The following is a 24017-nucleotide window of genomic DNA, read 5'->3' on the forward strand; positions in this document are numbered from 1 at the left end:
ATAATGCAGAAAAATGTGAAATTGTCCATTTTGGCAGGAGGAATAAACAAGAAACTTATTATCTAATGGCGAGAGATTGAAGAATTCTAAGGTGCAAACGGATCTGTGTGTCCTAATGTACAAATCACAGGTGGCTGAAATATAGACACAGCAAGTAATTAGGGAAGCTAATAGAACTCTATCATTTATTGTGAGGGGAACTTATAAAAGTAGGGAGGTTATGCTTCAGTTGTACGGGGCATTGGTGAGAACCACAACTGGAGCGTGGTGTACAGTATTGGTCTCTTTTTTTAAGGAATGATGTAAATGCTTTCGAAACAGCTCAGAGATAGTTTACTAGAATAATACCAGATTTGGGTGAGTTGTCTGAAGAGGAAAGGTTGTAAAGGTTTGTATCCACTAGTAGTTAGAAGAGCAAGAAGCAGCATGACTGAAACCTTTAAGTTCCTGAGAGGTCTTGAGAGGGAGGATAGGGAGAGAATGTTCCTTCTTCTTTTGGAGAATCTAGAACTAGGAGTCACTCTTTAAAAATAAAGGGTCACTCATTTAAGTCAGAGATGAGGAGAATTTTCTCAGGAGGTTGTGAGTTTGTCTTTCTCAAAAGACAATGGAACCAATGTCTCAGAACATTTTTAAGGCAGAGATAGATAGATTCTCGATGAACAAGGGAATCAACAGGAATGTGGGGTTGAGGTTACAATCAGATCAGCCATGATCTTATTGATTAGTGGAGCAGGCTTGAGGGGCCGAGGGGCCTACTCCTCATTCATATGTGCCACGTATATCATGCAGGAAGATAGTTTCTGTGATGGGATAGAGGATTGAATCTGTAATTGTGTTTGCCGTTTTATATGGTCCCTTACAGAACTAAATCAAAATTCAGTCCAATTGAATGCCAGGTGTAACAGGGAAAAGAGACAACTCATCACAGCAATAATTCTTACCTAAAGGAGTGATCCTGTTGTTGCATTGAAGTCTGAGATTGCATGATTTAAGTTAATTATTTTTTTCACGTGTAATGATTCTGGAGAATCTTTTCTCAGAACACATCGTTCCAACTTCATTAGCCTCTAACCAAAGTTCTGTCCCGTCTCTCACCTCATTGAATTAATTTGCTTTGAAGAATTCATAACAAATAAAAATTCATTTGGTAGTTTATAAAGAAGCTTAAATATTGGTGTCCCAAGGAAATGTCACTTAGTCAACTTAAATTAATGAATCGAATAATCAACCGTACGTTTAAGGTGATCATAAGGGACAAGAGTACAAGAAAGAAGACAGATGGATAAAGATATCATTGTATTGTGAGATTTCATAAGTTCATAAGATATATAAGAATTAGGCCATTCGGCCCATTGAGTCTGCTCTGCCATTTGATCATGGCTGGTATGATCCTCACCCCCATTTTCCTGCTTTCTCCCAATAACCCTTCAACCCATTACCAATTAGAAGTCTGTCTAACTCCTCCTTAAATTTACACATTGTCCCAGAATCCACCGTGATTTGGGGTAGTGAATTCCACAGATTCACAATCCTTTGGGAGAAGTAGTTTCTCTTCAAATCTGTTTTAAATTTGCCACCCCTTATCCTAAGACTATGATCTCTCATCCAAAATTCTCCACAAGAGGAAACATCCACTCCATGTCTACTTTATCCAAACCTTTTATCATCTTATAAACCTTATATTCTGCTTTGCAGTTCAGAAGTAAAAATCTCTTTCTTATTTGCTCTCATTTCATTTTTATTTGAAGGAAGCATTTCTGGATTAGTTGCGGCTCTGACTCACCCAGATCTGTTTAATGAGCTAACTTACTTGAAATAGCCAAGAGAAGAATAGAATGTTGAGATGTGAAAAATGGTGACTTGCTATGTGGCATGGTGGCACAGTGGTTAGTACTGCTGCCTCACAGCACCAGGACCTAGGTTCAATTCCCAGCTTGCATTACTGTCTGTGCACAGTCTGCACATTCTCTATGTGGGTTTCCTCCAAGTGATCTGGTTTCCTCCCACCGTCCAAAGATGTGCTAGATTGATTGGCCATGCTAAATTGCCCCTTAGTGTCAGGGGAATCAGGAGGGTAAATACATGGAGTTAGAGGGATAGGGTCCAGGTGGGATTGCTGTCAGTGCAAGCTCAATGGGATGAATGGCCTCCTTCTGCACTGTAGGGATTCCATAATTCTACGATTCTATGAAAGTGTCCAAGTCCAGAAAGATAATATGTAAAGAAAAGAGAAAGGATCAAGAAATAAAACATTTTCAGATGAGATTGTGGCTAGATAGGAAATCCTATCCGCATTGCTAACCTTAAAATCTCTGAGATCTCCAACTATCCATGTTCATTCCATTATCATGACCTTCACTGCTGCCTTGCTTTGAATGGTTATTGGGTCTTCCATGGGGCAGCGTGGTGGCACAGTGGTTAGCACTGCTGCCCCAGGACCCGGGTTCAATTCCCGACACGGATCACTGTGTGTGTGGAGTTTGCATGTGGGTATCTATGTGGGTTTCTTTCAGGTGCTCTGGTTTCCTCCCACACTCCAAAGATGTGCAGGTTAGATGGGTTGGCTGAGCTAAACTGCTTCTTAATTTCAGGTGGACTAACAGGATAAATACATGGAGTTATGGGGATAGGGACTAGTTGAGATAGTTGCTGATGCAGGCTCAATGGGATGAATAGCCCTCTTTGGCACTGTAGAGATCCTATCTGGCAGAAACTTTCCCATGTAACTGAGGTTTTGTGGAGGATTGTTTTGTTGTCCTTTGCTGTTTATGCTGAACCTCCCCTGAGGATAATGTAGACAATGTGCTCTTCATGTAATGACTTCAATGGTGATGGCCAAAGGATTACTGCACCACTTGTGAATAGTGTCAGTCAGTGATGGGAAATCTAGGTTAGTAAGTGGGCTGCATGAGGGCCCTCCTTCATCTCAGTGGGCCCTAAAATTGAAATTGGGCTTGTTCACTAACCCTAATCTCATAAATAAGATTCAACGTTTATAATACAAGCCAAATATTTCAGAACGATATATTGAAAATGTTTAATCATTCATATATTAATAGAAATGTCATCAACTTCAAATGGTTAAAAACAAAAGAGATATTTACACTTTGAACGCAAAGGGAACTCATGGCTCTCACAGTCAATGTTGTGAGCAATCAGCATGTACCACACTTGCACTTGCTTCATGTGCGTATCACTTCAGTCATGTTGGTGGGGAAACACCACACAGATGGAAATCAGCAGAATGTGATAAACCTGCACATGGCGACAGTCAACAAAATGTCTTGTGGGCCTAACTCAGAATCCAGATGGGCCAACTGTGGCCTTCAGGCATTAGGTTGCCCACCATTGGTGCAGGTTAGGTGCATTGGCCATGCTAAATTCTCCCTCAGTATACCTGAACAGGCGCTAAAGCGTGGTGACCAGGCTAATCCCCAGCTGGCCAGTTATCTGAATCTGTTGCCGATTAGTAAACACAACTCTTGAGCCTCCAGTCTAAAGGTTTAGCAGGATCGCCACCTTCACAGTAAAGGTAACCCTGGCTGCAGGAGCCAGCACAGCTCCTCCTTAGTGAAGTGCATTCTTCCTCCAAGTAGCTCCTCGCTGTAAGAACATTAGGAATAGGAGGAGGCTATTCAGCCCCTTCAGGTTATGTTTCAGGCTGATCATGACTGATCTATAACTTAGCTTCATCGGGCTGACTTGGTTTTTGTAGGCTGGTAACTCCTGTGTGGGTGTGAGTTATAATGTTGGAGAGTAAAATGTCTCCTCAGTATGTTTGTCCTTCTCCCATTAAAACCATCACAAGGGAATACATCTGAGGCATTCCACCCTCAGAAATACTTACCATTCTTATTTTATGTTGTTTACAGGAGGTGGGTGATTCTGGTTAGCCAGATGCTTTGAAGAGCAGATGCTTTGAAGAGCAGGAGGATCTTGGGGTCCGGGTCCACAGGACTCTTAAATCGGCCTCGCAGGTGGAGGATGTGGTCAAGAAGGCGTATGGTGTACTGGCCTTCATTAATCAAGGGATTGAGTTTAGGAATCGGGAGGTAATGCTGCAACTTTATAAGACCCTTGTCAGGCCTCACTTGGAGTACTGTGCGCAGTTCTGGTCGCCTCACTATAGGAAGGACGTAGAAGCTATTGAAAGGGTACAGAGGAGATTTACAAGGATGTTGCCTGGACTGGGAGGCATGCCTTAAGAAGTTACATTGAGTGAGCTGGGACTCTTTTCCCTGGAGAGACGAAGATTGAGAGGCGACCCGATAGAAGTTTATAAAATGTTGAGAGGAATAGATAGGGTGGATTCTCAAAGGCTATTTCCCCAGGTTGAAATGGTCGCTGCGAGAGGACACAGATTTAAGGTGCGGGGAGGCAAGTACAGAAATGATGTTAGGGGTAAGTTTTTCACTCAGAGGGTGGTGAGTGAATGGAATCAGCTGCCGTCAGTGGTGGTGGAGGCGAACTCGCTGGGGTCTTTTAAAAGACTTCTGGATGAGTATATGGGATTTAATGGGATTGGGGGTTATAGATAGGTCTATGGATTGGTAGGTGTTGATGTGATCGGCGCAACTCGTGGGCCGAAGGGCCTGTTTGTGCTGTAGTGTTCTATGTTCTATGTTCTATGTTCTATGCTATTGCTTCTCATTTGATTAGATTTATTATTGTCATGTATTGGGATACAGTGGAAAGTAATGTTTTTTGCGCATTATGCAGACAAAGCATACTGTTCATGGAGTACATTGGGGAGTAGGAAAGAAGAGGGTGCAGAATATAGTGTTACAGTCATAGCTAGGGTGTAGATTAATATGAGGTAGGTCCACTTGAAAGTCTGAAGGCAGCAGGGAAGAAGCTGTTCTTGAGTTGTTTGGTATGTGATCTCAGACTTGTATCTTTTTCTTGATGGAAGAAGTGGAAGAGGATACGTCTAGCATGCGTAGGGCCCTTGATTTGCAGGCTGCTTTTCTGAGGCAGCAGGAAGTGTAGATGGAGTCAATGGATGGAAGCGTAGATGGAGTCAATGGTTTGTGTGATGGATTGGGCTACGTTCACAACCCTTTGTAGTTTCTTGCAGTCTTGGGCAAAGCAGGAGCCATACCGAGCTGTGATACATCTGGAAAGGATGCTTTCTATGATGCATCTGTAAAAATTGGTGTCAAGGTGGATGTGCCAAATTTCTTTCACCTCGGAAGAAAGTAGAGGCTTTGAGGGTATTAAAGAGTTAATCATGTCGGAAGGAGCATGTAAACTCGAGTAAGTTCTGCGCTGAACAAAATTAATGAATCAACTGAGTGAGGCGGGAACAGGGTTCCTATGTTTTGGCTGATAAAGGCATATCCTTTTTCCAATCTGAAATGCTTTGAAAGTTGTTCTGTAATTGCAGTAATCTCTCTTGATAGTTTCTGTATGCCAACCTTTCATGAACACTTTATCTGGTGCCAATTCACAATTAATAAATTTCATACATTTAATTCTCCAACTCGAGGCTGCGAGGTTCAAACTTGCAACCTCTATATTTCTCGCAGCAATATCACACCCTACACACTACCTGACACTGCCAAGCCTTACTGAGGCTGAGGTGGGAGCAAGGTTCCTGTACTTTGGCTGTTAAAAGCATGTCCTTTCTTCCAATTTAAGCAAAAGAAAAATGCTTTGAAAGCTGTTTTGTAATTGCAGTGATCTCCCTTGAAAGTTTCAATAAGCCCAAGGCACCACAATAAATCTCACCTGATGCCAGTAATAGGAATTTCTTTCATTTCATTCTGTAAGTTTGAGGAGTCCAATATCATTGCTCCTTATTTTAATATATGATAGTTGGGACATGTGGACCATTCTTGATTGCCCACAATGCAGCCTTCCTCAGGCCTGGCTATTTATTTAAAGTTTTAAAGTTTATTTCGGATTATATCGACACTGCATTGAAGTTACTGGGAAAATCCTCCAGTCGTCACACTCCATCACCTGTTTGGGTATGCTGAGGGAGAATTTAGCAGGGCAATGCACCTAACCAGCATGTCTTTCAGACTGTGGGAGGAAACCGGAGCACCCGGAGGAAACCCACATGGACATGGGGAGAAAGTGCAAGCTCCAAATAGTCAGTCACCCAAGCCGGGAATCGAACCCAGGTCCCTGACAGTGTGAGGTAGCAGTGCTAATTACTGTGTTACTGTGTGGCCCCAATTGAATTAAATTGAATGAATTTTTAAAAATCAAACAGCACATCCCACACCTTCCCGATTCACACTCAAACATTGGTGAATGGAGACGCTGACGGGAACAACTTCTGAGCATCAAGAGGCGCACTGAAACCAAGATACTGGTGGTGCAGTCACTGCCAACACAAAGCAGGAAGACCCCATCAGCTTTGGGTCCAGGCTAGTTTCCTCATTGCAAAATGACATGCGACACTGCTTGGGAGGGAGAGCCAATTGGCAGGGAGGAGGGATAGGGACTGCTAGGCTCCACATAAGTTTACCCAAAGACATCTTTGTCAAAGCATTTTGCCTTTCTGAGCCAGGGGCTCTGAGGTCAAGCACTGAAATTGCTGTGATTGCATTGGCCTCTGAGGCTGCTGTGGATCTTGGGATCCTTTACTGTGTTTTGCTTTGATGTTGACCTTTATATTAATGTGTAGCGCGCTAGTTTGCTTTAATTGGTAACAGCAATAATAATTCAGAGAATGGTGTTGCTACTTTATGCTTAAGTAGTGGATGGTAGCACAGTGGGCAGCACTGCTGCCTCACAATGCCAGGGACCTGGATCCAATTCCTGGTTTGGGTCACTGTCTGTGTGGAGTTTGTACATTCTCCCCATATCTGCATGGGTTTCCTTGCGTGCTCTGGTTTCCATCCACACTCCAAAGATGTGCAGGTTAGGTTGATTGGCCATGTTGAATTGACCATTACCATTATCAGGGTAAATGTGTGTGTTTATGGGGTTAGGGTCAGGGAAGGGTTGTGCCTCGATGTAGACTCGATGGGCTGAATCCCTGAATAGAGATTCTATGATTCTAAGTTGTGGCCATGTTGCGGCTTTAATCTCAGCTTTGTTTCCTAGCTATACTGGCTGCTGTAGTTCAATCAAAATAACATGCTGTAACACCCACTTCCGATTTACTCTGCAGTTGATTTTCCAAACACTTGGTGCGTGCACCTTCTCGAGGCAGGCACACAGACTGATACATGTTGTGAATAATCACTCCACCCAAGTTTACTCAGCCAGGATGACAGGGGAATGAGACTTGGCATGTGTGAGGACATGGGTAGCCGAGTCTTATAATGAGGGCGGCATGGTGACACAGTTGTTAGCACTGCTGCCTCACAATCCCAGGGATCCAGGTTCAATTCCGGTCTTGGGTCATTGTCTGTCTGGAGTTTGCACATTGTCCCCGAATCTGAGGGTTTCCTCCGGGTGCTCAGGTTTCCTCCCACACTACAAAAGTTGTGTGGGTTAGGTTGATTGGCCGTGCTAAATTGCACCTTGGCAACAGGAGGAATAACAGGGTAAGTAGGTTTACGGGGCCTGGGTGGGGTTGTTGTCAGTGAAGGCTTGATGGGCCAAATGGCCTCCTTCTGCTCTTTAGGGATTCTGTGTTATCCCTGTCCTATTGAAAATTTATATTGTATAACCAATATATTGTCAAAGACTGTCAACTTTATTACACATCTTGGAGTAGCTTCCAAGGTGACCCCTGTGGCTTCAAGTTATTAGTAACCATAAATAAACATGTACAAAACAAAACTGAAGAGGCGACTATTCTCCAGTCCTCCCCGGCTCCAACTGAGGACTATCCCTAACCTAGGATGTACATCCTCGAACCTGATTGGTTCAGCTTCCTGTGCTGCTATTCCATAGGCTGTAGCCTGGTCACACCCCTCCACCCCCTTCCCTTAAAGGGGCCACACTACCACACACTTGCAAGTAAAAATTGGATCTGGTCACAAAAGTTTTATGGACATAGTATTTCAAACGTGCTAATGTCCCACAGCCCAATGACATCTGAAAATCACTTGATCCAAAGCGCAGGTGGGTCATTTCAGGTAAATGTTGATACTGGGCCTGCTATAGGATATAGGACCCTCTCATTGGCACTGGGCAGCCCTGAGCAGAGCTGGTGTCAGGCTTGTTTGCTTCATGTTTTCTCAATATGGATATGGTCTTAACAAGTGTCTCTACAGCCCTCCTACCAACCCTGAGCAGTGCCCTCAAAATGTCCTTTCCTCCCCATTCCTCCCACCCCACCACCCCCTCCCCACTCCCCTCCCCCCCCACCCCCCAACTTCCACCGCTGTCCCCATCCACGACTTGCTTGGGGGCTGCTGTTGGTGAGGCTGACTGCTCAAAATTCAAAGCTTCAATTACATTTTCTTCAACAAGGCCAGAAAGACACATTTTTATATCCTGGTATTTGGATCCATTTGACATTCAAAAACTGGCCTGAACATATTTCTAGGCACAAACCTCTGTGTGCTTGCTTTCAACTTGTCCCATTACAAGCTCCCGTGACTCATTTTGTAACAAAACCTCAGTTAGTGGTAACCCCTCCCTCTCTGCAGTGTAGGTGCTGCAGTGTTACCCTTTGACAGGAGGGTGCAGTTAAACCCGGAGAGATTTACATAACAGGTTTCCATTCTATATATAGTGGCGCAGTGTGTACCTTTGTACAATCATCCTGGCCTAATGATGCCCCAACTCTCGAAAGTCCCTCATCATGAAGGATACAGTTGCCTTTAGGCCTCACCATGGGAGGTTGGCTGGTTTTCCAGAGAGATGCTGTGGCTGATGCGCATTCTTCCAGCTCCAGATGGCAGGAATTCACAGTCTCAATGCCATCCCACAAATAGTTCAAGTTTATTTATTGGTATCTCCAGTAGGCTTACATTAACACTGCAATGAAGTTAGAACCATAGAAACCTACAGTGCAGAAACAGGCCCTTCGGCCCATCGAGTCTGCACTGACCACAATCCCACCCAAGCCCTACCCCCATAAACCTATATATTTTACCCGCTAATCCCTCTAACCTAAACATCCTAGTACACTAAGGGGCAATTTTAACTTGGCCAATCAACCTAACCCGCACATCTTTGGACTGTGAGAGTTGCTGTGAAAATCTCCCAGTCGCCACACTCTGGCACCTGTTCGAGTACACTGAGGGAGAATTTAGCACGGCCAATATACCTAACCAGCACATCTTTCAGACTGTGGGAGGAAACCGGAGCACCCGGAGGAAACCCATGCAGACACGGGGAGATGGTGCAAACTCCGCACAGACTGTGACCCAAGCCGGGAATCAAACCCGGGTCCCTGGCACTGTGAGGCAGCAGTGTTAATGACTGTGCAATCGTGCTGCCCACAAACCATCCAGATGTCACACTTCAATGTCACATTTTGTGAGAAAAAACCGTGCTGTTAATTATGTTGTTATTGATGTACAACCTGAAATTTAACCAGTTTCAATTACCCTGGGAATAAGCCTGTGACTCACTCTGGATCAGATTATCTGCAGTTAACCAGTTAGATCAGAGCATTCAAAGGGTTAACAGTGACACGAGGTCTGAGAAAAAGACAGTAGGACTAGGGGGCACAGCCTCAAGATAAAGGGGGGGCGGTTTAGAACGGAGTTGAGGAGGAACTTCTTCACTCAAAGGGTGGTGAATCTCTGGAATTCTCTGCCCGTTGAAGTGGTGGAGGCTGCCTCGCTAAATATTTTTAAGAAGCGGGTTGATGGGTTTTTGATAAGAGAGGGGATTAAGGGTTATGGGGAGAGGGAGGGAAAGTGGAACTGAGCCACGACAGATCAGCCATGATCTTATTGAATGGCGGGGCAGGCTCGAAGGGCCAGATGGCCTACTCCTGCTCCTATTTCTTATGTTCTTATGTTCTTATGAGACTGGGCTAGTTCTGTAAGATATTCGATAAGATTAGAAATTCTCCGGCGAGGTTGTGATTTAGATCACAGGTGTTAATTATTGCCTATACTGGGGGCAGCATTAGATGTTTCACTGACTCCTGTGTTAAAGAGAGTCAAATTTGAGCTAACATCAGACTAAATGATATCTGACCAATTCTTAGGCAAACTCAGAGTCCAATTGAACGTCAAGCAACTGACTCACGGCAAACTCGCTTCCATCAGCATTCCAATTGGCCGTTGCTAAGGTCAAATTATCAATTTGATTCTTTTTACCAGCTTTACTTCAAACTCTATTTCCCAAGTACCGATTCCGTCCCACTGCACACCCCCCCGCCCCGCCCCACCCCACCATTCCCCTTCTCGCCCCTCCCTCACCTCCCCTCTCCCCTTCCCTGGCAACATTCAGTTTAGTCAGACTGTTTACAACTGTGGTGTACATTGGGTCCTGAAATGAGTTTGCAACCTCAGACCCTTGCAATCAGTAAGATCGCCCCCGCGCCACCCCAGTTTCATAATATTGCCTGACTATCACACGTCAGCCCCTCTGCTGCTGAAGCCCTCATCCATGTCTTTGTTACCTCCACACACGGCTATTCCAATGCCTGGCTGTCCTCCCACTTTCCAACCTCTGAAAACCTGAGGTCATCCAAGAGTCTGCTGCCCATGTCGTATCACACATCAAGTTCCCTTCCTCAACCATCCCTGCTCTTGCCGACCAACATGGGTTCCCAGTCCAGCGACATCTTTCCATCCTGGCTTTCAAATCCATGGCCTCCCTCCTCCCTATCTCTGTATTCTCCTCCAATCCCACAAGCCTTCAAAATCTCTACACTCCTCCAATCCCAGCTCTTTGAGCACCAATCACAACTACTTGACCATTGGTGGCCATTTCTTCAGTTGCCTAGGCCTCAGGCCTTAGATTTCCCACTTTCCACCTCTCTTCGAACCTGTCTGTTTGAACTACTTTTTGGTTGTCTGACCAAATATCTCCTTAAACCTCTCAGTGTCATATTTTGTTTTATAATGAACCTGTGAAGCACGTTAGTACATCTCATTACATTAAATGCTATTTAAGTATTAGTTGTTGATTTGATTTGTACTGTTTCTTGCTCGATATACAGGCAAAGCATACCATTCATAGAGTGTCTAGAGGAGGAGGAAAAGAATGTAGTGTTACAGTCATAGTTAGGGTGTAGAGAAAGATCAGCTTAATATAGGGAGGTCCATTCAAAAGTCTGATGGCAGCAGGGAAAAGCAGTTCTTGAGTCGGTTGGTGCGTGATCTCAGACTTTCATATCTTTTTCCCAACAGAGAAAAGTGGAATAGAGTATGTCCTGGGTGCATGGGGTTATTGATTATGCTGGCTGCTTTTCCGAGGCAGTGGGAAGTGTAGACAGTATCAATGGATGGGAGGCTGGTTTGTGTGATGGACTGGACTACATTCATATTTATAGTTTCTTGAGGTCTTGGATAGAGCAGGAGACATACAAATCTGTGATACATCCAGAAAGGATATTTTCTATGGTGCATCTGTAAAAATCGGTGAGAGTCGGAGCAGACATGCCAAGTTTCATAAGGACATAAGAACTACGAGTAGGGGTAGGCCATCTGGCCCCTCGATCCTGCTCCGCCAGTCAATAAGATCCTGACTGATCTTTTCATGGACTCAGCTTGATTTACCCATCTTCTACCATAACCTTTTATTCATTTACTGTTCAAAAATCTATCTATCTTTGTCTTAAAAACATTCAGTGAGATAGCCTCAACAGCTTCACTGGGCACAGAATTCTAGTAAAAAGCCTGACAACACCAGGTTTTAGTCCAACCGATTTATTTGATAATAGACTCACAAGCTTTCGGGGTTAGCCCCTTCGTCAAATAAATCGGTTGGACTAAAACCTGGTGTTGACAGAGTTTTTACTGTGTTTACGCCAGTCCAACGCCGGCATACCCACATCAGAGAATTCCATTCAGATTCACAACCGTTGAAGTTTCTCAACTCAGTGCTAAATCTGCTCCCCCTTATTTTGAAGTCATGCCCCCTAGTTCTGGTTTCACCTGCCAGTGGAAACAATGTCCCCACTTTTATCTTATCTATTCACTTCATTATTTTATATGTTCCTATAAGATCACCCCTCATTCTTCTAAATTTCAATGAGTATAGTCCCAATCTACTTCAGTTTTTCTTCATAAGCCAACCCCCTCAACTCCGGAACCAATAATTTCCTTACCATCCTGAGAAAGTAGAGTCATTGGTGAGTGTTTTATTGCTGATTTCTTACCAATCTATCGTGGACCTGATGTTTTATTCACAAGGTTACAGTGTAGTAGCAATTGAATATTCCATCCAGAGTCTTGCAGCGTCTCATAGAAACAGAAAACACTCAAACTATTCAGCAGGTCTGGCAGCATCTGCAGTGAGAGAAACAGGGTTAATGTTTTGGGTCGGTGATCTACATCAATATTTCTCAAATGATTCCAGGGCCTGAAATTTTAGGATGGTGAAGACTTGCCAACTCTGACTGCCCCATAGCCAATTTACATTCTAAAGAGCAATCGGGAGAAATTCCTGCCTTGGGAACGGCATGGACAAGATGGGCCGAATGGCTCCTCTCTGCGCTGTGTCATTTCTACGGTTCCACCTGCCAGACAGCGCCGCAGTGGCCAGAAGAGGAACTGCCCCTGGATACCTGAGACAAATCTAGGAATGGGAGGGAGAGTGAGGGGGCCAGCATGGGGAGGGTAGTGAAGGCTGGGGGCAGAAGTGACGAGGTGAATGGGGGTCCAGGATGGAGGCTGAGGGTGGGGAAGGTGGTCTGGCGGTCACCAGGCCTTCGGAGGAGGTGTTTCCAGTCAGAAAGGGGCTTCTGATAGAGGCGCCAGGGTCTCCCACCACCCCCCCTCACCTCCTCCCTGCCACCGCCCGCTTCCTACCTCGCAACCGCTTCCCAATCCAGGTCTATTTCCAGTTTCCCTTTCTGAGCATCAATTCACCTGCCAGCCTAAAAGTGAAGGCTGGCGGGGAAAGGCCCCTAAAGTGACTATTAATTGGTGGGAACCTACAGGGAATCACATTGCTACAATTTCAATCTGCCCCCCTCCCATCACCTATTTCCTCTGGTAGATGCAGAGAAAGTTTGGGAGGGGAGGGGAAACGAGGGGGTGGGGCGGTGTATTCAGGCCCAGGCTTCAGTCTCCAAACTTTCAGCCCAAGACCATTCCAATGTCTATTATATCAGTGTAACAATGATATCCAACCTAAAACTCCAATCTAGAGCAGCATTTTACCATTTTGAACTTTTTTCCATTCACACTGTTTAATTCAAAGTAATATTCTGAATTAGCATTTACAATCCATTAATGATACCATTTACTATGCAGTTTCCATCCAATTACAATACTATTTCCTATCCAATTAATACCCGTTTTATGGTGAATGGGAGAGATATAAAAAGCAGCAAAGGATGACAAAGTTGTAGTTAGAGTAACAAACAGGGAAAGAGGGTGAAAAGAAAGTTGCCAGGAATATCAAAATCAATAAAAGAAACTTTTAACAGTGTATTAGGAGAGAGATGGTGGGTAAGAGCAATATGGTCCCCTTAAAAAAAATTAACAGTGGTGATAACATAAATGAAAATAAAGTTAATTTTGTTAGTGTCACAAGTAGCCTTACATTAACACTGCAGTGAAGGTACTGTGAAAATCCCCTAGTCACCACACTCCAGTGCCTGTTCGGGTATGCTGAGGGAGAATTTAGCATGGCCAATGCACCTAACCAGACTGTGGGAGGAAATCAGAGCACCCAGAGGAACCCCACACACACACCCAATGTGGACAAGTTGGGAATTGAACCCAGGTCCTTGACACTGTGAGGCAGCAATGCTAACCACTGTGCTAGGGTGCTGTACTGGATATAGTATAAATAGCATATATCCTCTTTGGGTAAGTATAAAACAGAGGTAAATTATAATGAGTTCATTATTTAAAGTTAGATGCCTTTCCCACCAGTTGTTGACGTTTGAAGAACCCGGAGGAAACCCACGCAGACATGGGGAGAAAATGCAGATTCCGCACAGACAGTGACCCAAGCCAAGAATGGAATGAGATCCCTGGTGCTCTGAGGTTGCAGTGCTAACTATTGTGACTCCTTTTTTCAAAGGAGAGGTAGACACATTATATAAGGACAGAGTGACTGAGCACCTTGAAAGTGTCAGGACAGATTTGTAAATGGTAGGATGTCCCTGACGAGGCTGATCAAATGCTTTGTAGAGATGATTAGTGGTGGAGAGGGCAATGTCGATGGATATTGTTTATCTGGACTTCCACAGGTATTGTCCTTCAAGACAGACTGAAATAAAGGTGAAGCTGATGGAATAGAGAGCAAAGTGCTGACCTGCTCAGCAGCTGAGTGGCATGGACAGAGTGTTAGGGTGAGAGCAGCGTAATCTCATTGGCAGGAGACTGAGACATATATTTACTGTATTTATTAATAACATGGATGATGGGACAGAAAGTCATATATTCAAATTTGTCAATAACACAAAGGCAGGCAGCATTGTAACCAGAGCAGACAGAAGAAGATAAGTATGAAATACAGATTAAGTGAATCAACTGTAGCAAATGGATTTTAAAGTAGGCAAACGTGAAGTCATCTATTTTGGACCTAAAAAGGACAGAAAAGGTATTTTGTTTCTCCCTTTTAATCATTTACAATGTCTGGACAGGTCAGCACTTATTGGCCATCCTTAATGAGAAGGTGTCTTCTCTAACCGCTGTAGTGCCTCACGTGTAGGTACCCTCATAGTGCTGTTAGGGAGCAAATTCCAGGATTTTGATCCAGCAATGTTGAAAGAATAGTGATATATTTGCAAGTTAAGATGATGAGTGGCTTGGAGGGGAACCTTTATGTGGTGACATTCCCATGTGTCTGCTGTCTTTGTCCTTCTAGATGGTCATGATTGTGGATTTGGGAGGTGCTGTCTAAGGGATCTTGGTGAGTTCCTGCAGTGCATCTTGTCGATGGTACACATGGCTGTCACTATTCATTGGTGATGGAAGGAGTGAATGTTTAGGGAGGAGGAGGAGGGAATGAATGTTTTTGACAGGGGTAGCAATCAGGTAGGCTGGTTTATCTTGGATGGTGTCAAAGTTTCTTGAATGTTGTTGGAGCAGCAAGTGGGGAGTATTCCATCACACTCCTAACTCCTGCCTTGTAGATAGTGGACAGGCACTGGGGGGGTTCAGGAGATGAGTTACTCACCACAAGAGTAACTAGCCTCTGACCTGCTCTTATAGCCACAGTATTTATATGGCTAGTCCAGTTCAGTTTCTGATCAATAGTGACCCATAGGATGTTGGTAGTGGGGGATTTAGCGATGCCACGGAACATCAAGGGGTGATGTTATATTCACTCTTATTGGAGATGGTCATTGCCTGGTATTTGTGTGTCACCCTCTGTCTCCTGTCGTGAAGCCGATTTTGTATTCATTTGGCTACCTCAGCCTGGACCCTGTGAGATTTAACCTTATGCAACAACCTACCATGCGGTATCTTGTCAAAGACCTTGCTATAGTCTATGTAGACAACATCGATTGCACTGTCCTCATCTCCGTTCTTGCTTACCCATTCAAAAAATACAATCAAATTCGTGAGACATGATTTTCCCCTCACAAAGCCATGCTGACAGTCCCTAATCAGCCTTGCCTCTCTAAATGCCCGCAGATCCTGTCTCTCAGTATACCTTCTAACAACTTACCCAGTACAGGCATAGGTTTTCCTCATGTCATTTCCTTGCTTCATTTGCCAGTCCATTTAAATCTATGCTCCCTTGCTCTTGTACAGTGGCACAGTGGTTAGCACTGCTGCCCCATGGTGCTAAGGGTGCGGGTTCAATTCCCAGCTTCTCCTCTTGTCTGTGTGTGTTTTGTCCAGGTGCTCTGGTTTCTTCTCACACTCTGAAAGATGTTAGGTGCATCAGCCATTCTAAGTTTCCCCCTCATGGTACCTGAGCAGTGTGGCGACTAGGGGATTTTCACAGTAACTTCATTGCAGTGTTAATGTAAGCATAATTGTGACTCTAATCAATAAACTTTAACTTTAAAAACTGCTCTACGCAGGAGCATGAATTCAGTGAAAGGTTTAGAAAGAAGTCTTTCCATTTTTGTCATGTGTGCTCTGATCTGAATTGAAGTTCAGATGTCGATAACTCTGCAGGGGTAGAATTCACAAAACAATTGCATGAGTTATAACCTTACAAACATAGAAGCAATTTTTGGAGCAGATGTTTTTAACAACTTAACGCCATGAAAACTATGCACGGGAGGAACTTTGAACTCTGCTGTATGGAGTCTATATACATTACGAGTCAAGCAGAGACAAGCAATGAATAAATCAAGCCTCTCAGAGCCAATGTAAAACATGTAATTATTCTGCATTGTTCAATACATCTTGAAGCAAGCAAGTCAGGGATGGCAGCTGAGCTAGAATTAATAGCCTGGTCAGGGTGTGGTGCGACTCACTATATCACTGTGAAAGCTAAGGGATAAACTAACTTTAATAAGGAAGATTAGCCTTTTATGAGCTGAATTAGAGGTTTGGATACCTCATCAGGAAGTGAATGACTCAGTATCAACGTCAGACTGAAAAAAAACAAGATATAAAAGACTTGCATTTTTATAGCATCTTGTATGAAGCAAGGTGGTGGCATAGTGATATTGTCACTGGACTATTAATCTAGCCACCCAAGGTAATGCTCTGGGGACCTGCGTTCAAATCCCACCATGGGAGATGGTGACATTTGAATTAAATAAAAGTCTGGAATTACAAGTCTGATGGCGACCATTGCTGTAAAAATCCATCTCATTTACTTATGTTCTTTAAGGTTTACTTATTAGTGTCACAAGTAGGCATACATTAACACTGCAATGAAGTTACTGTGAAAATCCCCTAGTCACCACACTCTGGCGACTGATCGGGTACACTGAGGGAGAAGTTAGCACGGCCGATACTCCTACCTTCACAGCTTTCAGACTGTGGGAATAAACCGGAGCACCCAGAGGCAACCCGCGGGAAGAATGTGCAGACTCCATATGTACAGTGACCCAAGCCAGGAATCAAACCCGGGTCCTCGGCATTGTGAAGCAGCAGTGCTACCGTGCCACCCATGGTGGAAGGAAACCCACTGTGCTGCCCCTTATGTGAGGAGTGGCACAGTGGTTAGCACTGCTGTCTCACAGCACCAGGGACCCACGTTCAATTCCAGTCTCAGGTCACTTGTCTGTGTAGAATTTACACATTCTCCCTGTATCTGCGTGCGTTTCCTCTGGGTGTTCCAGTTTTCTCCCACGGCCCAAAGATGTGCTGGTTAAGTGCGTTGGCCACGCTAAATTGACCCTTAATGTCAGGGGGATTAGCAAGGTAAATACATGGGGTTATGGGGATAAGGCCTGGGTGGGGTTGTTGCTGGTGCAAGCTCAATGGGCCAAATGGCCTCCTTCTGCACTGTAGGGATTCTATGATCTGTCTTCCAGGAAGGAAATCTGCCACCCATACTTGGCCTATGTGTGACTCCAGAGCAAGAAGCCTCACAACACCAGGTTAAAGTCCAACAGGGTTATTTGGTAGCACAAGCCACTAGATTTTGGAGCACTGCTCCTTTATCAGGTAAATGAGAGTTCTGTTCACAAACAGGGCACATAAAGACATATAAATGTCCTGCTTCTGAGCAGAACTCTCACTTGATGAAGGAGCAGTGCTCCGAAAGCTAGTGGCTTGTGCTGCCAAATAAACTAGTTGGACTTTAACCTGGTGTCGTGAGACTTCTTATTACGTTTACCCCAGTCCAATGCCGGCATCTCCACATCATGACTCCAGAGCCACAGCAATATGATTGAGTCTCAACTGCCCCTGAAATGGAGAGCAGTTAGGGACGGGTGACAAATGCTGGACCCAGGTAGCGACATCCACATCCCATCAATTAATTTTTAAAAATGAGTTCAGAATGTCTGAAGCCACTTTCCAGGCAATGAACTGGTTGTACAGTGCAGTCACTGCTGGAAGAAATAGCAGTAGTTTGCGTTCATAACGTTACCGCAAAAAAGTGACAGGCGGATCATTTGTTTTAGCGATGCTGGTATAGGGAAAAATATTGGCCAGGACACCAGCGAGAACTCTCCTTCCCCTCAAACACTTCCACTGACCAGTGCAGATAGGGCACTAGTTTAATGCCTCACCTGAAAGACAGTGGATTGAATTTTCCGGCTCTTCGCACCAGCGGGATCTTCCGTGGTGACCCCCCCCCCTCCCCGATTCTCCTCTTCCCACGGCATAGACATGGGTGCTGCCAGCCAATGGCAGGTCACCTCACCGCAGGGGTGGGAATCCCACTCAGATAGAGCTGTACCCCCTCAGTACTGCATCCCAGCAATGGCCTGGATGAGGTGCTTAAGCTTTAACACAGCTGAGAGAGTGCTACCCAGAACCAAAGCTGATAGCAGTCTGTTGGTCTCTTTTAAGGTCAAACTAAATAAACAAACTCAAGTTAAATCTAGAGCATAGAAGCCTGCAGTGCAGAAACAGGCCCTTCGGCCCATCGAGTCTGCACCGACCACAATCACACCCAGGCCCTATCCCCATATCCCCACACATTCACCCGCTAATCCCTCTAACCTACACATCCCAGGACCATAAGGGGCAATTTTAGCATGGCCAATCAACCTAACCCGCACACCTTTGGACAAATCTGGACAAAGTAAAAGGGGCAGCTCCCCAAAAGGAGGGGGAACAACCCAAACAAAATCAAAGTAGAAAGGAAATTTGAAAACATCAGATTAAAATGGGATTATTAGGGTCGATAATGCATCCCAGCCCCTGCAACGGGTGCAGAAAGCAGTCTGTTGGCTGCAGAACGATAAGAAGATTGAGGGAAGTGGGAGGTGCTGGAGACCGAATGAGTTTGAGACAGGTATTGTGAATTATAAGGTTACCACGTAATGCCTATCATTTCTCGAAAGACAATAGACATAATCAACTGCTTTGAAGTGCAATCAGACATATTAACAAGGTAAGCATGGCAACCATCTTCTGCACAGCAAGACCCCACCAATGGCAATGAGGTAAATCACCAACACCTCTGAACAAGGGAGGAATTTTAGCCATGACCTCGGACTTCTGCCCTCAGTAAGATGAGAGTTTTGAGTTTCGATAGGAGAGACTTGCAGTTATGTATCGCTCCTCTAAGCTCCCCAGCCATTCCAGAAGCAAATGTGGCAGCCAAGTTGAACACAGCAAGATCCCACTGTGATCATTGATTTTTGGTGGTGTCATTTGAAGCAAGGTTATGGCATAGCCATCAATGCACGGCATTGTACCAGAACATCAGCCTGGATTTCGAAACTCAGGTTCTGGAGGGAGCTTTGAACCCACAACTTTCTGAGTTAGAGACAAGAATGCCTCCAGCTGAGGCAATTGCTGTATTTGGACATGGACTGCTTCAGCATCTGAGGAATTACACATGGTGCTCCCTCTCAGTGGGTATCTGACTTGGTGTCAATGACTGTGGCTGGTTGTGAACTGATTAGTCTGATTCTAAAGGATATATATTCCCAGGGTGTTTGCCGAAACACATGATGGTGGCAATATCTGATGAGTTGCTATGGGAATTTGTAAGTGTTGACAATTGGGCTGGGAGGTGAGAAAGGAGGTGCTGGGCATTTTAAACAAGAAGCAACAGTGATTATAAAGTAATTAATCAGAGTACAGAGGTTAAAAATAAAATCAACGCAATTTAATGTCATTAAATAAAAATGTATGAAGGGGTTAATACTAAAAAAGAATAAGAGGATAGTAAATAAACTATACTTTTCTCCATTTTTGTTTCCTTTTTTTCTCTTATTTCTCTCCTTTCTTTCCCGTTGTTTACTTTTGGACAACAGCTACTCAGGATCCTGCGATTCACATCTCCTCTACACGCCCCTTCACTTGTCCCATTATCAACTCCCATTGCCCCAAGAAATCTTTTGTCCTTTACTCTCTCCTACCCTCCAATCCATCATAGACTTTCGCTTTTCTTCACAACCTTTTCTTTTTCACCTGAGACATTTCTAATTTTAGTTAAAGGCAAAATACTGCTGATACTGCGATCTGAAGCAAAAACAGGAAGTGCCGGAAAATCTCAGCCGGTCTGACAGCATCTGTGGAGAGAGAATAGAGCTAATGTTTCTAGTCTGGATGACTCTTTGTCAGAGCTGACATTTCTAACTATACCTGATTCTGATGAAAGGTCACAAACCTGAAATGTTGGCTCTATTCTCTCTCCACAGATGCTGTCAGACCTGCTGAATATTGCCAGCATTTTCTGTTTTGATTTCATCTTTCGATTTCTTGATGTGGGTGTGTATGGGTGTGTGTCTGTGCATATGGATTCAAGTGTAGCTATCAATATATGTGTGTGCAAATATCTGTAAGTGTGTGTATTCTTGCTTGGGATGTGAACATCACTGGCTGGCTAGCATTTATTGCCCATCCCTAATTTATTGCCCTTATGAGGTGGCGGTGAATTGACTTCTTGATTGTGTGGATTGATAGACTTTTAAGCAAAATGAAGAGAAGGCTGGGACTGCAATCTTACAATTCCTGTGCTATGTGAACACTTGGAAAGCCTTGTGTGTATGAGGTGCCACTGCTTGTTTGAGCTCCAGGTTTCTGAGGCTGTGGAGTGATTGGAGGCACCACAAGGCTGAGAACCTCAGGGAGTGTATTGGACAGCTAGAGAAGGTAAAGGGGGAAGAAGCAGAGAGGGCAGGAGCCCTCTGGGTGGAATGACACTCCCAAACAGGCTTCCAGCACTGAATACCAGACAGGCTGATGACACTCTGGGGGGGAATCACAGTCTTAGAGGAGTGATATTATCTCTGGTAATCCAGAGAACCAGGCAAAGGTTTGGGGACCCAGGTTCATAATCCCCCCATGGCAGAAATTTTAATTCAATAAAATATTGCAAATTAACAATCTGATGATGACCATTGTTTTTTGTTGTAAAAACCTATCTGGTTCACTAATGTCCTTTAGAAAGGAAATCTGCCATCCTTACCTGGTCTGGCCTACATGTGACTCTGAGCCACAGAAATATGGTTGACTCTCTAGTGCTGTCAGGCAATTTGGGATGGGCAATAAATACTGACCAGCCAGTGGCACCCATATCTCAATAATGGATAAAAAGAAGCAGGACTTCAAAGGTCAGAATATCTGGATTAGTCCCAGTGTCACTTATACGTGAATATGGGTATATTAGGGCAAGGCAGGTCAATGCATGATGGATGGAGGGATTCAGACTCGTGGGGCATTGAGATCAGTGGGGCAAGAGGAACCTGCTCAAGTGAATGGATTGCACTACAGCAGAATTGATAGAAAAGTCCTTATTGAAAAGCTAAGTAGAGTCATAGGGAAGGGTTTAAAATAATTTGACTGGTGATGTACACCAAGGTTATCCACGAGAGAGGAAAAAATGGTGCAAAGAGAATTGGGAAAGGTAAATGGCACTAGTAAAGAACAATTCAGAAATAAAAGATGAAACAAGGAAGGAATGTGAGGCAGTCCAAGATAGGGCCAGAAAGCTTGTATGCAATGTCATATAACATGGTAATTAAAGATGGTGAGCTATAGCGGCATGTCTCCATATTGGATTATGTAGTATCAATAAACAGTGCTTTGGGAAAAGCCTATATTTCCCCTTTGTTGGTAATTCCTTTCATTCCAATGTGAATTGGCGAATGTTTGGAAAAGACTACCACTGGACTCAGCACACATTTTAGTTGCAAGAATGTCCATTGTTCTGAGGAAGAAAGTTAAAAAGCAAAGGGTGAATAGACAACTTATTGAAGATCAAATTGCTCAGATTCTACAATTCACAACAGATGTTGTTGTAGAAGGAGAGACGTGACTCTGTGAATACAGCAGGGACTGTGTTATATATTTGGAATGGACAGAGAGTTGAAATCAGGGAGAGGAAGGATTGTGGATTGGACAAGACAACCACTGAAGCAGTTTCAGTTTTGCCAGCATCAACCTGACCAAGGGGATTGGACAAGGGAGTGTCTGGGGATTGTGTGCCATCATGTGCAGTGGCCCTAACTCAGAAAGCCTCTGCAGGGGTGTATGTTTTGAATGTCGAGTGTATCAGGGAACGATGGACAGATTAGGGCCGTTGATGAAAATGAGTCAAGGGTTAAAACCATTGAGTGCAGCGCACTTAACCAGCACTGCACTGCTGTACCCATAATAATGCAGGACGGCATCAGCACTGCAATCCTGTGATAATGCAGCATTGCATCAGCACTGCAATCCTGTGATAGTGCAGCATTGTATTGCTGTACCTGCCATAATGCAGCATTGCATCAGCAGTGCGATACCTGTGATAATGCAAGATTGCATCAGAACTGCAATACCTGTGATACCTCAGCATGGGATCAGCACTGCTGTATCTATGATAATGCAATGCTGCATCAGCATGGTGATACCTGTGATACTGAAGCACTGCATCAGCATTGTACTGTGATACCTGTGATAATGCAGCACTGCATCAGCACTGCAATACCTGTGATAATGCAGCACAGCTCTACCTATGATAATGCAACATTGCATCAACATTGCTGTACCTCTGATAATGCAGCACTGCATCAGCTCTGTGATACCTGTGATACTGCAGCATGGCATTAGCACTGCACAGCTGTACCCTTCATAATGCAGCGCTGCACCAGCACTGCAGTATCTGTGATAATGCAGTGCTGCTTCGGCACTGCAATACCTGTGATAATGCAGCACAGCATTAGTGCTGCAATACCTCTGATAATGCAGCACTGCATGAGCACTGCTGTACCTGTGATATTAAAGCACTGCCTCAGCATGGAGATCATGCAGCACTGCATCAGCCCTGTGATACGTTTGCTAATACATCACTGCACTACTGTAGTTGTGATATTGCAGCACTGCATCAGCATTGCAATACCTGTGATAATGCAGCAAATCATCAGCTCTGTGACACCTGAGATACTGCAGCACTGCATCAGCACTGTGATACCTGTGATATGATGTGGAGATGCCGGCATTGGATGGTAAGAGGTCTCACAACACCAGTTTAAAGTATTAACCTGTGATAATACAGCACTGCAGTACCTGTGATAATGCAGCATAGCATGCACACTGCAATACCCCTGATAATGCAGCACAGCATTAACACTGTGAAACCTGTGATACTGTAGCACTGCATCAGCACTGCTGTACCTGTGATAAAACAGAAAGAAATCCCACAACACCAGTTTAAAGTCCAAACAGGTTTATTTGTAGCAAAAGCCGCAAGCTTTCGAGACAGCCTGTCCCTTCATCAGATGGCTGGGAACTCCTTTCTTTCTGTTTTACCCCAGTCCAACCCCGGCATCTCCACATCATCGTCCCTGTGATAATGCAGCCCTGTGATGCATGTGAAACTGCAGCATGGCATCATCACTGCTAAACCTATGATAATGCACCACTGCATCACAAATGCGATATCTATGATACTTCAACATGGCATCAGCACTGCACTGCTGTACTGTGATAATGCAACACTGCATCAGAACTGCAATACCTTTGAGAATGCAGCATTGCATGGGCACTACAATATGTGTGATAATGTGGCACTGCATAAGCACTGCCGTACATGTGATAACGCAGCACTGCTTTATCTGTGATAATTCAGCAGTTCAACAATGCTGCGACGATACCTGTTATGCAGTACTGCGTCAGCACTGATGCACCTGTGATAATGCAGCATTACATCAGCACTACTGTACCTGTGATAACAGTAAGAAGTCTCACAACACCAGCTTAAAGTCCAATAGGTTTATTTGGTAGCAAAAACCACTAGCTTTTGGAGCACTGCTCCTTCATCAGGTAAGTGGGAGTTTTGTTCACAAAATGGAGCATATAAAAACACAAACTCAGTTTACAAAATAGTGATTGGAATGCGAGTCTTTACAGGTAATCAAGTCTTAAAGGTACAGACAATGTGTGTGGAGAGAGGGTTAAGCACAGGTTAAAGAGATGTGTATTGTCTCCAGCCAGGAC

This window comes from Carcharhinus amblyrhynchos, chromosome 16 (genome assembly GCF_965287045.1).
Source record: "Carcharhinus amblyrhynchos chromosome 16, sCarAmb.v2.hapA, whole genome shotgun sequence".
Classification (NCBI taxonomy): domain Eukaryota; kingdom Metazoa; phylum Chordata; class Chondrichthyes; order Carcharhiniformes; family Carcharhinidae; genus Carcharhinus; species Carcharhinus amblyrhynchos.